The 16,883-nt window shown below is 36.0% G+C and overlaps 1 protein-coding gene across 1 annotated transcript in view; it reads left to right on the forward strand.

Annotated features, from left to right (window-relative positions):
• The window catches only part of LOC136026139 (nucleoprotein TPR-like), a gene marked incomplete at its 3' end in the record, with an annotated part of 74,418 nt that continues 57,535 nt past the window's right edge, over positions 1 to 16,883 (forward strand). Inside the window, 1 exon segment of the mRNA XM_065702439.1 lies at positions 1 to 83.

Below are 16,883 nucleotides of genomic sequence, written 5' to 3' on the forward strand. Positions count from 1 at the left end.
GTGCACCTACCATGGAGGTTTCCTTCAAGTGCTTTGCAACCGTGGACACTATTTAAAGAAAAGAGGAATTCGCATTCTAAACTGTAAGGTTTGAGTAATTTGGCTATTTTTAATCTTGAATTACACCTTTGCAATCTTGGTTCAAATTGTTCTTAGCTAACTACAAGGGTAGCCTATAATATTCTATCTTCATTTCCTCACAGGCCTAAAATTTTTATAAGATAGGCCTGATATTTGCTCTGACAATAGTAGCTTATGTCTATTGCTTCCTCTATTAACTATTGTTGGCCCCTATTTGGTGTTTTTTTTAATTGATATTATGGACTAGGCTAGCTATCATGAAAAATAAGTTATCTTCAGGAAACTTGCTCAGTCTATGCCTTAAAGCTAGCCATATTGCCTATCCAATTAGCCTATTTGGAAGGGGGATTGGATGTAATTTTTGTGGTAGCCCACTAATCTATCCTTAGTAAAATATCCCAATAGAGTAACCTAGGGTATTATATATAGAACCAAATGACAGCCTCATATATTATTCTATGCTATAGCTTAAACTATATTGGGTAAAATTCTAGTTAATTGACTTCTTGTTATCTTGGGAAGGTTTTAGGCTAGGAAAATGAAACTTTCAGGGATGGGTCTACAGGCTAAAGTATGTCCTGGGAATGCATTTTGAAGTAGGCTACCTACCTCTACTCCTTCTCCCTCTAGAGGGCCCTGACCTTTGATGACCTTTAACAATATGTGTGTTATAATAGTGAAGCCTTGCAAAATAGATCTTCTGCTTAACTGAAGTACAACAATAAGGTTTTAAATAGCCTATATACAAATACATTTCCTAAATTTTAAAAAAAACATGGATATGGCTCAAAATTCTAATCAAATAACATGAATTGCATTTTCAGTACTAAAGGCAGAGAAAAAGCAACTAGTAACTGAAAATTAAGGTAAAATGTTACTTTGTCAAAATTTCAATAGGTATAGACCTGTCATGTAGTTAAATTTCAGGGCCCCCTAGAGGGAGAAGAAGTAGAGGTGGGTACTTTAAAATACCTTCCCAGGACATACTTTAGCCTGTAGACCAATTCCTGAAAGTTTCATTTCATAACCTAAACCCTTTCTGAGATAGCAAGAAGTCAAATAACTAGAATTTTACCCTATATTGTATTAGCCTATAGCCTAGCTGCTTTTCAAAGGAACACATTTCAAAAGAAATGGGTTGTCTATTTTGGTAAAATGACATAGTAGCAGCTCTCCTAGAAGAGATATTCTATACAAAAAAGAGGCAGTTTTAGATTTGTTAATTTTATTATTGGAGTTATGTTTATGGTAATTCATCCCCATCCCCCTTCAATGGTCCATATAGCTTGTTTACAATTTGGTATTAGTATAATAAGAAATTATACATAGGAGTATATGTAATAAAAATATGGGGTAATTAATTGGTTTAAAAAAAAGAAGTATAGACCTGTTTTTCTACTTTAACAATTGAAATAAACAAGCACTCTGCTTTAACAACCTTACTCACCTTTCCAATAATCTAGGACAAACAGTTTAACCAAATTGAAATGTCCAAATCCATGCAAAATTATTATTATTAAATTTAAGCCATTGTAAAATTACAAGTCAAAGCACCTTAAATCTATGAAGTATTTCCAAATGATTACCTAGAATTAGAGCTCCTTAGAGGAATACCACCTGCCTAAATGGGTTTTGACACATTAAATTCCTTACCTGACAAGGTAAGGCAAAAAATTCCATAAAGCTCTTATAGGAATTTTAATTGGAAGTCAAGGTAGTTAAAAATTGATTTTTAGCTGTTCTGCTTTTGTATGATCACTTGATCACAAAAAATAAAGACCCTAGAATAGAGCCTTAGCTTCAAATTCCAATGCTAGTGTCATTACCTTAAGTTGCAGCTTAGAGCAGTATAATGATTTTCCATCCTTGTGATGTTCCATTGATGAAAAAAAATGGTTTAGTGTAGGTTGTGGTCATTTAAAATAAATTAACCAAATAATGATTAGTATCAGGTTAAAAACCTGGACTAGGGTTGGAAGGATGAGTGGTGGGTCATTGTGTAGGTAGGGGGATATAAATGCCTCAAATTGCACATTTTAATACCCAAACTATCTAGAGTTTGATAGGTCTTCAGATAAATATAAGAAGAGGTGTGGAGGGGGAGGGTGGGAATTAATGTTTAGTCTTTCTTCATTTAGATTAGGTCTGAATAAGGATTCTGCAAGATGGTACCTTCTTTCTTACTGCAGAAAATGTTTCTGACATTTATTTAAAGCTTCATTTAACTAATCCAATTTGCTTCATATTTTGAATAAATTACATACAATAATGTGTAAGTGTGCATCAGCTATCCTCTAATCCCTTGAATCTAATTAATATTGTCTAATCTAATTAGGGACTATCCTCTATTCTCTATGATTTTGGATCAAAATTTCGAAATATCTGTTTTGTTATTAAAATTCAAATTGTCTAATATGTTTGCCTTTGGGTTTGAAATCACTCCCAAAGCTCCAGTTTTAATTTTTATCTTATTTTGCTATTAAACTCAACCTCCAGAAACACAGAAAAGAAGAATTAAGATAATATAAAAATAAATGCAATAGGATTTCTTGTACTATATATTCTGCCTACATTTTGGTTTAAAGGATGTTATATTGTGGTATATGGGTTCCTATTATAGAACTTTAAAGTATATATTATATCCTACATGTTAATATATTATAGTTCCTATTATAAAGTCTGTGCCTCAGTCAATATGAACTGAGCATAAAATCTTAATAACAAAATAAATAATCATTTTCACTTTTGGCATAAATCATAATTGTTTACCATTGATAATTAGAATAAGCTTAACTGGGCTTTATATTTCAACTTTAATAGCTCTTTTGTTTTGACTAGGTTTCTTTTTGGCTACTTTAGGCTGGCTCTAAATTTGTAAAAGAAACAAGTTTCAAGTAAATAGTAAAACAACTTAGATGTAATGCACAAAACAATGAATGGTCTCAGGACCCAGATTTTAAAACAATTAAAGACCAAGACAAGTTTTAGTTCCTTATGTAAGTTCCTTGTGGATGACCAATGAGCAGTAGGCTATCATTTTACAACTTAGAAATAGCTAGGTACAAGTTGTGTGTCCTGCTAAAGCTGAAATTCAGGATTCCCCATCAAATAATTTATGTTAGAAAAACAAGGTGAATTTTGTGAGTGCCCATAAGGGGGGAGGGGGCAACCCCCCCTGGCTGAATGATGCTTTCTTTTTTATTTATATTTTTGCTTTGAAATTTTTATTATACAGCATTGGAAGTGCCAATGAGACCATATAAGCCCCCCCTTAAAATTCAGCTTGTGGGCACCCATGCTGAATTCTGCTAGAATTAATCATTCTTTATAACAAACATTGGTTTTTGATCTGATGTTTAATGCAAATGTTATGCCTGGATTTTAAACACTGTTAACCATTTTGTTCATTCTTTTTTTTTGAAACTCCTTCCCATATATCTACATCAGAAAGTTAAAACTGATTGCATTTCTCAGAATTTCTAATTGTTACCAACTTGGTCTTCTTTGGAGCAAAATTGTTGTTTTGTCCCAAAAAATAGTAGAAACTGCCACTTTATTTTGCATGATCATGCTACTACTACTACTACTAACAACTTACTGCAGCGCCAAGCCACCTGAATCCAACATAGCTATGCACACTCCAATCTATTCAAAGCCTCCCTCTTTACACCTTCCCAGGAAGTTCCCAATTCACCATACACACACAGACAGCTGTAGCCAAAGTACTCCAAACCCTGGGCATTATAAAAAGAACAATCACTAGTAGGTCACCTATGGTGATGGCTAAATAATATAAGGCATTGGTCAGGCCTAATTTGGAGTTGGGCATGTGTGTTGCTAACCCCCTCAACAAAAATGACCAGCAGAAGTTAGAAACAGTTCAGAGATGGGCTACAAAAGCAATTGAGGGATGCAAATACTTAAACTACTCATCCTGTCTGAAGAGGATGAAACTCCCCACTCTTGTCTACAGACATAAAAGGAGTGATATTATTATGACGCATAAGCTCCTGAATTATAACTCCATTAAATAAGCTATTTCAACTTGACCAGTCTGCCAGAACTAGGGGGCACAGTTGGAAACTATATCAGAAGAGAGCTGCCACTAGATTACGCAATAACTTCTTCACTTACAGAATAGTGAGTTTGTGGAATTCTCTCACCAAAAAAGTGGTCACTACCCCCAGCACTGCTGCCTTTAAAAGAGCCGTTGATGGAGAATGGTCATCAAAGCTGTGGCAAACTGAGTGGGATGCTGTTGAGACATCCAACCATCATCATCACTAACCAGTGATTCTACAGGATTTAATCTTTATTTCGCTGGACAATGTGATTTAAGGTAATTTAAGGTTTAAGGTAACAGGGGCAAATACTACTATAACTGATACCCTGAACTTTTTAGTCATAAAATGAGCAATTAGTATTCTATTATTAACACCTCCCCAGCCTAAACAAGATATAGCAGCTTCCTTATTCATCATGAGCCCTACTCCCTGTCTATGTACCCCATCCTTCCTACCTGAGTAAACAAATTCTATACCATCTAATTTCATGCTTCCTACCCATGGGACTTGAGTTTCTGAAACTCCCAATAAGTCCTGTTCAAATCATCTGAAGTCGTCAGTCAAAATGTCAATACAATAGTCATTTTTAATGTTGTAGCATTCCAAGTTCCAATTTTCCACTGTATGCTCCAAGTTCCATTGTATGAAGTCTTTAAAGGAAGGGTTATAAAATCTGTTTGTTGTTACTTGTTTAACAGAACCATTGAAATTATTCTGGCCTCAGAAAAGCAATGATCCTGGATACCAGTGCAGGATGGGGATCAACATATATTCTCAAGTCTACACTGAAGCGCTTAACCCAGCTTAGAACTGGACAGCAAGAAGTCTTTGGGATCTCCAGTATGAATGGAGGCTTTATGCAATCCTGGGCCCATCTTGGTCATAGCAGGGTTTTCAGCACTTATTGATGCTCTTCTATCTACAAGAATGAAAGTCCTGCACAGAAAAGTCTCAAGCCTATTACTTCTGACTCATTATATATTCATGCCTTCAAATATTATTCTACTACAGGGTGGCATACCCATAGTAGATAAATTAGCTAGAAAGAGGTCTTTCAGCCCAAAAACACCTGTCAAAATAGACCAAGCCCAAAAGAATTAGCCATTAACCAGAATTTACTAGGCTATAATTTCCTCAATGGGTGCCACTTTCAGGTGAGAATAGAGTTGACTCCAAGGTCCCCAGTCTTGCAGGTACCCTAAATGGGTCAAGGTAGCCCTTTGCAGCAGATCACCTCTGCAAAACAACAGCAAACAAATGTAATGCTTGAGGACAACAGTCTCATCACTTGGTTGAATGTTGCAGTTGAATGTTGCGCACATTCAACCAAGATATGTTTCATCAGTGGGGAAGTAAGTGTAAGTAACATAGTGGAAAAATGATGCAATATCCATTTAAATAACTTACTATTGACAAGAAAGGCACCAGATTTCTGTTAATTCAGCACTGTATGAAGTCTTGAAAGAAAGGGTAATAGAATCTGTTTTGTTACTTGTTTAAGGCCTTTGCCTATTTGTATCCTTTGTATTTGGATTGGAGGAAGGACTTGGGCTTCAGGAGGAGTTTTTGGCTATTAGTGGATCTGCTTTTTCATTATATTTGATGCCTTGATGCGCGGAAAGTATTTCCGCTTGCCTTTTGGCTGAAGGTTCAGTAGCTGTTCTCTAATCCTATATTGGTCCTTTTCATCAGCAATTTTATTGGTATTTTCGAGCAAGTATATTGCAGATTGGGAGTTTGTTCAGAGCAGAGTTGCTACCAAAGGTAAAAAAAATCACCAGGCAATTCTTAAACAACAAATTACTGATGAAAATCTTAAGCATACCAAGTGCATTCATATCTATCAAGTTAACTTGTAAATATGATGGCTTTTGTTCTATTGATTGAGATTGCAAGACCAAAAGCTGAAGAGATTAACGATTTTGTCAGATGGGCAGATCTTTGAATTTCCAAGTACAATCTCATCAGGAAGTGGGCCTTTTCCCACAAAAAGCACTAAGTCAGAATTTTCAGCATTATATTCAGGATCAGATTTTAAGAATTCTGTTTGCAGTTCTTGGAAAGTTTCAGAAATTTTGTCCAAAGTTTGGTTGATGTTAAAAATTTCATCAGCATATGTGAATAAGGACATATTTAAGCCAGACAGAATGAAATACATCTCGAACTGGTTTTGAGCCTGGTATCTTGTATAAATTACTTTAACATAGCAACTTCTTTTAGTAAGAAAATATGTAATAAAACCGATGAAAGAGTAAGATAAATTTGAGGTTAAACTATTTATCGCATACCTCCTTCCTTCTAATTTCTTCCTCTGATGGTATAAATAAAATCTAAAAGCTTAGAAAATCAAGCGCTTGCCCCTTGGACATCCTAATTGATATAATTAAAGCCTTTATAGACAAAATCGCTTTGATTACAATGAAATGTTTTAAACCAAATTACTAAATTATGTAAATTCCCAACAAGGTTTTATAATGTCTGTTCCAGAGAAATCTACTAAACTGAGTTTTGCCAAGATACATCCCATCACACTCACTCTAATTTTTTCAAAACTTTATGTAGGTTTCTTTTGTGACTGGCTTAAATTTAAATTATTCCATGCACAGATGTCTGACAATTTGGTAATTTCAACAAAACCTCCACCTCCCATTACCTGTTGCACTTGGTACATACAGTCCTAAGCAACCTAAAGAAATCAAATGTTTGCCTAAACCTTGTCTTAGTTGGACATGCTTTTGACTAGGTTAACCACAACATCCTAATTCGTTTATTACTGCATAGATTTGAACTAGACCCTCTCTTAGTAAATTCTGTTATATTCCTCTTCTCAAATAGATCACACATACATTATAATACAAAAATATTTTCTCTGGCCCCCTCCAGGTATGCAGGATGGTCCAAACTTGCTAGTTGCAGAATTTGACAAAATTCAAAAAACTGCCAACACTTTACCAGCACAACTTATGTTTTGACAGGCTTTCTTTGATCAAAAAGTATTTTGAATGTAAAAATGATATTCTTAGACAAAATCTGCCAAATTTTTTTACTAGGCTACAAAAACTGCCAAGTAGTATTGCTACTATGCTACCCAACTTTTTTTTTACAACAGCCCCCTCCCTATTTACTGTGGAATTCCTGACGAAACTTTATTGGGTTCTTTTGCAAATGAACGACTGTGTAACTGAACACCCATGTTGCTGAACTCTTGTGCAGCTGAACCCTTGTGAAACCCAACCCTATTTCCCTATTTCACTGAACCCCCATATAACTAAACCACCATCTTCAGTTTTTCAGTATTCTACAAATATAGGCAATATTATTGGGTAAAACACAGGTTAGAATCTTTGGATGTTCAACCTTGTTGGAATTGTTTGATTTTTAAAGTAATAATATAGGCCTAAATGCCTGTCAAAAGGGTCTATGTCTGTTAATGGGGGTCACTGTCTTTGGCTTTATGCATTTACCCTCCCCTGTGGCTGATAGGTTTCCAATCTCTATTAACTTATGAAAAAGGCCTATAACTCTAAATTTTTGATTTAATGAGCATCCTCCAAACTTTCTACAACCGTGAGATGGAGGTGAAGATGAGGAAGGGGCAGTCCCCCTCCAAAATGGAATGAATCCTGTCGATTTTCGGGTTATTGTTACTTTCATAATAACAGCGTAGACCAAAAATATTCTCAGAAATCAAGAGGGATGAAATACTAATTTAATTTTTTGATGTGTTTTTTTTTGAAGTTGTTTTTACTCCCCCTCTAAAAAAATAACCCCCAAAGCAAAAATCTTTGATATAGCCCAGGTATTATATATTAGTTTATACCTCCATCCTCCCCTTGTCACTTTCTTAGAACTAATTCTGTATTTATCTGAAGGCTTGATAAGAGTAAGGATGTTTTGGTATTAAAATGCACCCTTTGATGCATCTTCCTTCCTCCCTATTTAGCCAAAATATTTTTATGGTCTATGCAAGTTTCAATTTATTAGGTAAATCCTCTTTTTTTTCTTACAATTCCAAACATTTGCATAAGGGATTTAAAGCTCTGCTATTGGGCTCTATGATTGTTTTATAGCTGTAAGAGATGAACGGAGATGCCTCAGAGGGTGCATTTAATACTAAAACACCTCACCTCTCATTTAGCCTTCATATAAATATAGAATTAGTCCTAAGGGAGAAATTAATATATCATCCCCAGCGCTGTATCTAGGACTTCAGTTATTTTTTTTGATTAAAAAAAAAACGTAAAAAAACACATCAAAAATGTGATATTGATATTTAATCTTTATTGGTTTCTTGGAATTTTTCTGGTCTGTGCTGTTATTACGAAAGCAAAGAGTAACATTAAACCCCAAAAATGAGCAGAATTTATTCTGTATAGGAGGGAGACTGCCCCTTCCTCATCCTACCTCTGCCTCACGATTGTAGAAACTTCAGAGGATATTCATTCAATTAGAAATTTATTGTTCTAGTCTTTTTCTATGGCACTTGGTATTAACCAAGTGACACATAGCAATCGCAAATTCTGTTGGTCCCGGTTTTGCTACTTTAGGTTACACGGTTACCTAAAATCTTGGAAAACACTTAGAGTGGAGGGATCGGGATGAAACTTGGTGGGAAAAATAAGCATAAGTCCTAGATACATGATTGACATAACCGGAACGGATCTGCTCTCTTTGGGGTAGTTGGGGAGGGGGTCAATTCTGAAAAATTAGAAAAAATGAGATATTTTTAACTTACGAACGGGTGATCGGATCTCAATGAAATTTAATATTTAGAAGGATATCGTGTCTCAAAGCTCTTATTTTAAATCCTGACCGGACCTGGTGTCGTTGGGGGGAGTTTGGGGTGGGTGAACTTAAAATCATGCAGAACGCTTAGATTGGAGGGATCGGGATGAAACTTGGTGGAAAAAATAAGCAGAAGTCTTAGATACGTGATTTACATAATTTGAACGGATCCGCTCTATGGGGGGGGGGGGTTAATTCTGAAAAATTAGAAAAATGACGTATTTTTAACTTACAAAGGAGTGATCGGATATTCATGAAACTTCATATTTAGAAGGAGCTCGTAACTCAGATCTCTTATTTTAAATCTCAACCGGATCCAGCGTCATTGTTGGGGGGACCGGAAATCTTAGAAAATACTTAAAGCGGAGAGATCAGGATGAAACTGGATGGGAAGAATAAAAACATGTCTAAGATACGTGACTGACATAACCGGACCGGATTTGCTCTCTTCGGTGGATTTGGGGGGGGGGAGTAATTTTGAAAATTGAGGTATTTGTAACTTGCGAAAGGGTGACCAGATCTTAATGAAATTTGATATTTAGAAGGATCTTGTGCTTTAAAGCTCTAATTTTAAATTCCGACCAGATCCTGTGACATTGGGGGGAGTTGGAGGGGAAACCGGAATTCTTGGAAAACGTGAAAATTGGGGTATTTTTATCTTATGAATAGGTGATCAGATCTTAATGAAATTTGATATTTAGAAGGAATTCATGTCTCAGATCTCTTATTTCAAATCCCGACCAGATCTTTTGACATTGGGCGGAGTTGGAGGGGGAATATTGGAAAACACTTGGAGTGGAGGAATCGGGATGAAGCTTGGTGGATAGAATAAGCAAATGTCCTTGATACATGATTGACGTAACCGTACTGGATTCGCTCTCTTTGGGGGAGTTGGGGGAGGGGTTCAGTGATTTGGCGAGTTTGGTGCTTCTGGACGTGCGAGGACGATGAAAATTGGTAGGCGTGTCAGGGAGCTGCACAAATTGACTTGATAAAGTCGTTTTCCCAGATTCGCTCCTTCGGAGGGGGGGGGGATAAAGGGAGAGGAAAAATTAGGTATTTATAACTTACGAGTGAGTGATCGGATCTTAATGAATTTTGACATTTAGAAGGAGATCGTGACTCAGAGCTCTTATTTTAAATCCTGACCGGCATTAAGCCTCTGATTTTCCTTTTAAATCAATCTATTGATTCTTAGAATTTTGTTAGAGCTCATACCATATGGGCTCTTGGCTCTTAGCTCTTCTTGCCTCGTCACAAGAGCCATATGAGCTATGAACTACTAGGAGAGGAAAAATTAGAAAAAAGAGGTATTTTTAACTATAATGTTTGGGAGAAGGCATTCCTTGTCATAGGTGGCTTGAGTTTAAAGGCTCTTGTTTAATAGGTGATTGCTTCCAGTAAATTAATGTATTGCTGGCTAGGTATCAGTCATTTTCATATACTAATAGGCGTTTTAACTAATATTATTGTAGTTGTAAAAATTGTAGCCAAAAAAAAACAACAAAAAAAAAAACCGCCGGCCCCCAGAAAACCCATTATCAAAGGACTCCAGTCAGTAATAGCTTAGTGTAATTATAAAGGCTTATAAGTTTTATGGGGATTCTTCTAATCGGCTTTAATTTAATCAATTCTTTGCTACAACCTTGTTTAATTTGGCAAAAACCTGATGATAATCTTGCAATCCTGATTGTAAAATATGCCACTGTTAATGGATTGTTATTTCAAGTGACATCAGCTGTTATGATCAATTACACAAGTCACTTTCTCAATAAATCCTCTATACTGGTACCTTGTGACAGCTTAGTGGATACGACTGCGCTGCTCATCTAAAGGCGCTCAGGTTCGATCCCTACTGTCACAAGGAAATCTTTCAGTTTTCGGGTCAAAAACCAATTTTTTTTTGGTTTTTGCAACGAATTTTTGTAAACTTGGAAAGAGAAATTTAAAGCAATAACCATAAGATATTTTTTGATTTTTTTCTTGGAAATTTTTTAAAAATGCTGCCAAAGATTTTGCTTTTGCCGATAAGATATAGCCATGAACTTCATCTATAACCGAAACTGAAAGAAACACAGTATTGATAATAATGAACTTATCAAACGAATTGAATTTTGGTGCTTACTTAAAATATATAAAATTAATCAAGTTTTAAATAATCCATCAAAAGCTACGCACCTGAAAAAATTTCCCTTATTTTCGGAAAGGCGGATAACTCCCATAAAAGTCAATGAATTTTTGAAACCCATTGTTGGATATAATGAAGGACAAACCCTAGTTGCAACCGACTGTAACCTACGATTATGACGTCATTCATCATCTTGTATATGAAAATGCAGTTTTTTGTCAAATTTTATTTTATTTTAAATTTGGTAATTTCATTACCATGTTTTTTTTATTATACTTTGATAGTAAAAAACTCTCTGATGTTCCAGTGCCCCGCTGGCAGCGAAAAAATTTGTTTTCAAAATAATATTTTCTGTTTAGACCAATTTAGATCATCGTTACCATTCCTGAGTCGGCTAGAATTTTTTTGCTCTTTTTTTAGCTTTTTGGTTACTATGGACCAAGGTTCGTTCTTACTAGGTCGTGGCTACCCTGCAACCATGACTACGTATGATATCGCGCCAGTGTGCATGAAAAAGATGAAAAATAGTGGCCTAAAAGGATTTTTTTATTGATTTTTTTTCATATAAGAAAGCTTATACACTTACTTGATTGTCCAGCACCAATGAGCAGACTACCTGGCTGTACTACCCGGCTATAATATATCCGGCTATAATTATATATAATATAATATATAGTAAAAAAGGCACTGAATGTAATAATTTCCTTCAAAATGAGTCCTTAGACAGCTCTCTGATGTTCCAGTGCCCTGCTGGCAGCAAAGAAATTTGTTCTCAAAATAATATTTTCTGTTTAGACCAATATAGATCATGGTTACCATTCCTGAGTCGGCTTGAAGTCCCGGCTAGAAGTAAACCCTAACTCCCCTGCTTAACCCCTTGCTGTTACAGAGAGGCTCCATAAAAGCTTCATCCTCTTTATTTTGGAGCACCTTTATAATTCCTTATATATGTCCTGAACTAAAATCTTTGTCTCTTTTTTTTATTTGTTGATGTAGGGGCACAATAACTATTTCCCCTTTCTGATCTATTACCATTTCTTTTTTACCCGTTTGAAATATTTATTTGAGCTCTATTTTATGGCACTTGGTATTTACCAAGTGACATATAGCAATCATAATTTCTGTCAGCCTGTCTGTCTGTCTCTTGGTCCTGCTTTTGCTAGTTTGTACACTTGCAGATAAGCTAGGACAATGAAAGTTGGCAGGCATATCAGGGACCAGATCAGATTAAATTAGAAATAGTCCCTTCCCCTATTCGACCATCTGAGGGGTAGGTGGGCGGAGGGGTGGTTAATTTGAAAAATTCGAAAAATGAGGTATTTTTAACTTACGAACTGGTTATTGTATGTTAATGAAATTTGATATTTAGAAGGAAACCGGAAATATTGGAAAACGCTTAGAGTGGAGAGATCGGGATGAAACTTGGTGGGAAAAATAAATACAAGTCCTAGATACGTGATTGATATAACCAGAATGGATATTCTCTCTTTGGGGGAGTTGGGGGGGGGGGGGGGTTGTTAATTTGGAAACATTAAAAGAATTGAGGTATTCTTAACTTATGAACGGGTGACCGGAGCTTAATGAAATTTGATATTTAGAAGGAACTCATGTCTCAGAGCTCTGATTTTAAATCCCAACCAGATATGGTAACATTTTTTTTTTTTTGGGGGGGGGGGGTTGGAGAGGGAAACCGGAAATTTTGGAAACACTTAGAGTGGAGAGAATGGAACTTGGTGGGAAGAATAAGCACATGTCGTAGTTACGTGATTGACGTAAACAGACTGGATCAACTCTATTTGGGGGAGTTGGGGGGCAGTGCTTTGGCGAGCTCGGTGCTTCTGGACGTGCTAGGACGATGAAAATTGGTAGGTGTATCAGGAACCTGCACAAATTGACTTGATTTCCCCCCTTTTCCCTGATTCGACCATCTGGGGGGCTAAAGGGAGAGGAAAAACTAAAAAAAGAGGTATTTTTAACTTACGAATTGGTGATTGGATCTTAATGAGTTCTGATAGTTAGAAGGACCTCGTGTCTCAAAGCTCTTATTTTAAATCCTGACCGGTATAAAGCCTCTGATTTTCCTTTTAATTCAATCTATTAATTCTTAGAATTTTGCTAGAGCTCTTGCCATATGAGCTCTTGGCTCTTGTTTAATCTAGTCTTTGCGCAATCCTTCCTTAAATTGTCCATGTTTCTGATTTTTCTTGTATCCTTAATGATTTAGACTTCTGATTGCAATTGTTTTAATTTTTATTCTATTTGACCTGTAATGATATTTTGGCTTTTTTTTTAATCTGTAATAGTTTTTTGTCATAAAGTATTACCAAGTATTATTTTATCCCTCCCCTCCATTTGTTGTTTTTCCCCTTATTTGTGTAAAGCTCATTCTAGTTCTTGAATATGTGTTTTTTTAATGTCATATTTCACTAATTTTTGTTAAATTTGTATTGACCATTTTTATGCTTGATTGATTTTTTGACTTTCGTCTTTCTGTTTTGGTTGTTTCTTTGTTGGCTTTCGTCTACTTGGCATACGAAGTGAATTCTGGTCCATTAGAGCTTGTTATAACCTTTTGAAAATAAATATTGTTTTATCTTGTCCATTGTGAAATTCTACTCTTAAGAGAGTAGATAACACCAGTTTCCAGACGGGAAATACTATATATTTGGCTATGGCTTTTTTGAGGTTTATGTGCCCTTTTGGAACAATATTATTAATTTCAGCAAACTATTTAGCCCTTGGCAGAATAGTTCTTCATGGACTTTGCTAAGGACAGGTAGTAAAGAAATGAGTCTGTAACACTTAGTTTCATTAGATGGGTTTAAGGGCTTCAGGACAGGTAACACAAGAACAATCTCTCAAGCATCTTGAAACTTTAGTTTTTTCCAAATGAGATTGTAAAACTCAAAAGGGTATTATTCATAACTCCTTGGGGCTCAAAGATCCATTTATTATAATGGTATGCTAAGATATCATGGTATCATTCAGGCTGTCTGTCATCCTCAGACATTAGAGATAAAACTACAAGAAATCTTGCATCTATGTACCAATTTGATGGCTCTATATACCTTTCCTGGGGGGAATGGAAGAGTTGTGACACATGGGATTAAGGAAAAGGACTAAAAAAAAATGACAGCGCAATTAACCTAACGGGTTTAATAGATAAACGCTGTTGTGTTGTGCAATGACTAGTTTGAAGTGGCAGGAAGTTTGTTTCGGGTTGCGTTTGTTTTGATCCACAAACTTTATTTAATTTAGTTTTTATTTAATTCAAAAATAAGCCCACAGCCAATACATCATCTTTGAGTGATAAATAGAAAATTTTACAGAGCCTATGGTGTGCGAAGTGAAGTGGAGTTATGTAGCCTATGTCAGAGAAGAGTATCTGAAGTTGTGCAGCCAAGGTTTCGTTTCATCAAACCATGTTTCTGCTTTCGAGTGGAAAGCTCCGTTCTAGCAGGCAAGCAGACAGGCACCACTTTCAAATCGAAGATGGACTAAAATCTATAAGTGTTAAATATATGCGGCAGTTACCCAGCCCCACAGCCAATAAATCTTCTTTGAGTGATAAATAGAAAAATTTACAGAAGCAAAAAAGTGGCGTTTTCCCACGGGTCCGAAAGTGCTACTGTGATTGGCTGGGTTTATCATTTGTTTTTTCGGACTTGGGATTGAGGTAGAGAAATGTTATCAGATCTACCTCTTAAACTTTAAAAGTTCTATCATTGCTAAAGCAATTGGAGCTTATTCTTTGCTCCTTTCTAAGTGGTGACGTTAGGAAGTTGGCCTACGGCAAAAAAAAATCAACTTTTGAACTAGACAGATAGAATTTTTTTTCGACGGCAATCGATAGGTCTTGATAAGCTGATCAAAGTATATGTCATCCATTTTTTGGTACAAAAATTCCTCCATGAGATATACTAGTTTGAAAGTTTTAAGGGATTGACAACTTCAGTAGTAGGGTATACACTGAAACCAAAAATAAGCCGATACCAATTGTGAGACATGTAGGGGACTTGAAGGGAAAGGTCGGCTGTTAGCTCATAATCATCTTCGGAAGTGAGGGGTTTGCAAATTTTGCTATTTGGTGTACCTATCATTTGTTTCCAGTGTAGTTGATGGTAAGACCGAGTTGGTTCCAGTGGTAAGACATGTAGGGGACTTGTAAGTAATAATCGTCTGTTAGGCTACAATCATCTTTAGTGAAGAGGGTTTTGTAACTTTTACTAGTTGGTGTAGCCTGCCCATACTCGCTGTAACCTAAAATTAAGTGTTTACGCAACGGTTACAAACGATAACGTAAAACAACGAGGCAGTTTCGTAACAATTAATATAGTGTCATCTATGGTATTTTGATCCTGAAAAGTTACGGATAGCTTTATAATACCAACTAGATTATATAAGATATTGTTCCAAGTTTTCATCCGTCACAATGTCTACGATTGAAAAGGATAAAGTTCAACTAGCTGCAAAGTCAATTTAGTCCCTTCTTTCGATACTATTTTGTTGTTGTTGTTTCAACGCTGAGGAATAGCCTTTGATCATGTGATTACTGATCGATAGCGAAGAAACAAAACCAAAGTGTTGCTCTCGCAACACTTTAGTCGGCGAAGCCGGACAAAGGTTGCCGCAACACTTCATGTTGCTCAGGCAACGTAGGTCTAATTGTACTTAAAGTTGTGCGGTTGTATCACATTCATAGTGCTGGCAATGAGGGAGTCAGAGCTATTCTCTTATGGAGAAAAAGTAGATTGTGTGAGGAATAATTAGTTTTTAAATATCAAGGCGTTGTTGTAGGAACTTCCAAGTGTAAACAGCAGGTTTTTAATGGGAATCACAACCTCCCTCTTGCTTAGAAAAGTTCACGTTATCTTAAAAAGAGCATACATTTAAGTGGCCCCTTTTTGTCGGAGGATTGATCTACAAAAGCTAATCTCTAGTGGAAAGGGTGTGGGACAGAAAGGTTAGCTTGTATTCAAGAATTGACTGAATAAGATATTAAAATGATTTAAAGTTGACAAGTAAAATGAACAGGAATGATTCTTTCTGAGACAGGAGCTACTGACCCTCTCTTAATCAATCACTCTTTATATTAAAACCCAGCTTCGTTCTCCATTCTTTTAAAATAAAGGCTGTAACATAATAAAAATACAATAAGATTTTTTTTTATTCATAATGCATTAATAATCACTTGGTCTTATTATGAGAATTTTCTTTAAACGTCAAAATCTTCATTTCTAGCATTTTGAATGGCATCTGATAAATCAATGCTCGTAATTACCATTTGGCTATATGTGCTGCACTTCAAAATTCTTTCAATGAAGACCAGTTAAACTGCAGCATAAAGAGAAGAGGGTCTAGAGGGCTCTATCCCCCCTTTCTTCTGCCCCTTATCAACCTGTTAGAAATATTTTGATGCCACCCTTAAAGGTTGATAGGTTGAATATGTAAATAATAATAGCTTCATGGGACATTCTTTCACATAAGTTAAGGACCTTCTTCTGCCCCTTTAAATTGGTTCAAATGGCCCCACTTCTCACGAACAATCCTCTGACCCTATCCCATTTCCCGTATTGATACGGACTGTTCGCGCATATGCTAGAAAGTATGGTATGGTTTTGAGCCATTTGACCCCTAACTATAATTTTAAGCGTATATGTATGCAAGATCCTCCTCCCCCTTTCTAGACCTGGCCTTGTGCACAATGCTGTTCAACTTTTCCTACTCTGGTAAGATAAAAATTATCCATAATGAAATAAACATGCAATATCACACTTTACTATTTCACTAAAGGTTCTTCAGCCTGTTATCAAGAACAGTTCCTT

Source organism: Artemia franciscana, chromosome 4, assembly GCF_032884065.1.
Source record: "Artemia franciscana chromosome 4, ASM3288406v1, whole genome shotgun sequence".
Classification (NCBI taxonomy): domain Eukaryota; kingdom Metazoa; phylum Arthropoda; class Branchiopoda; order Anostraca; family Artemiidae; genus Artemia; species Artemia franciscana.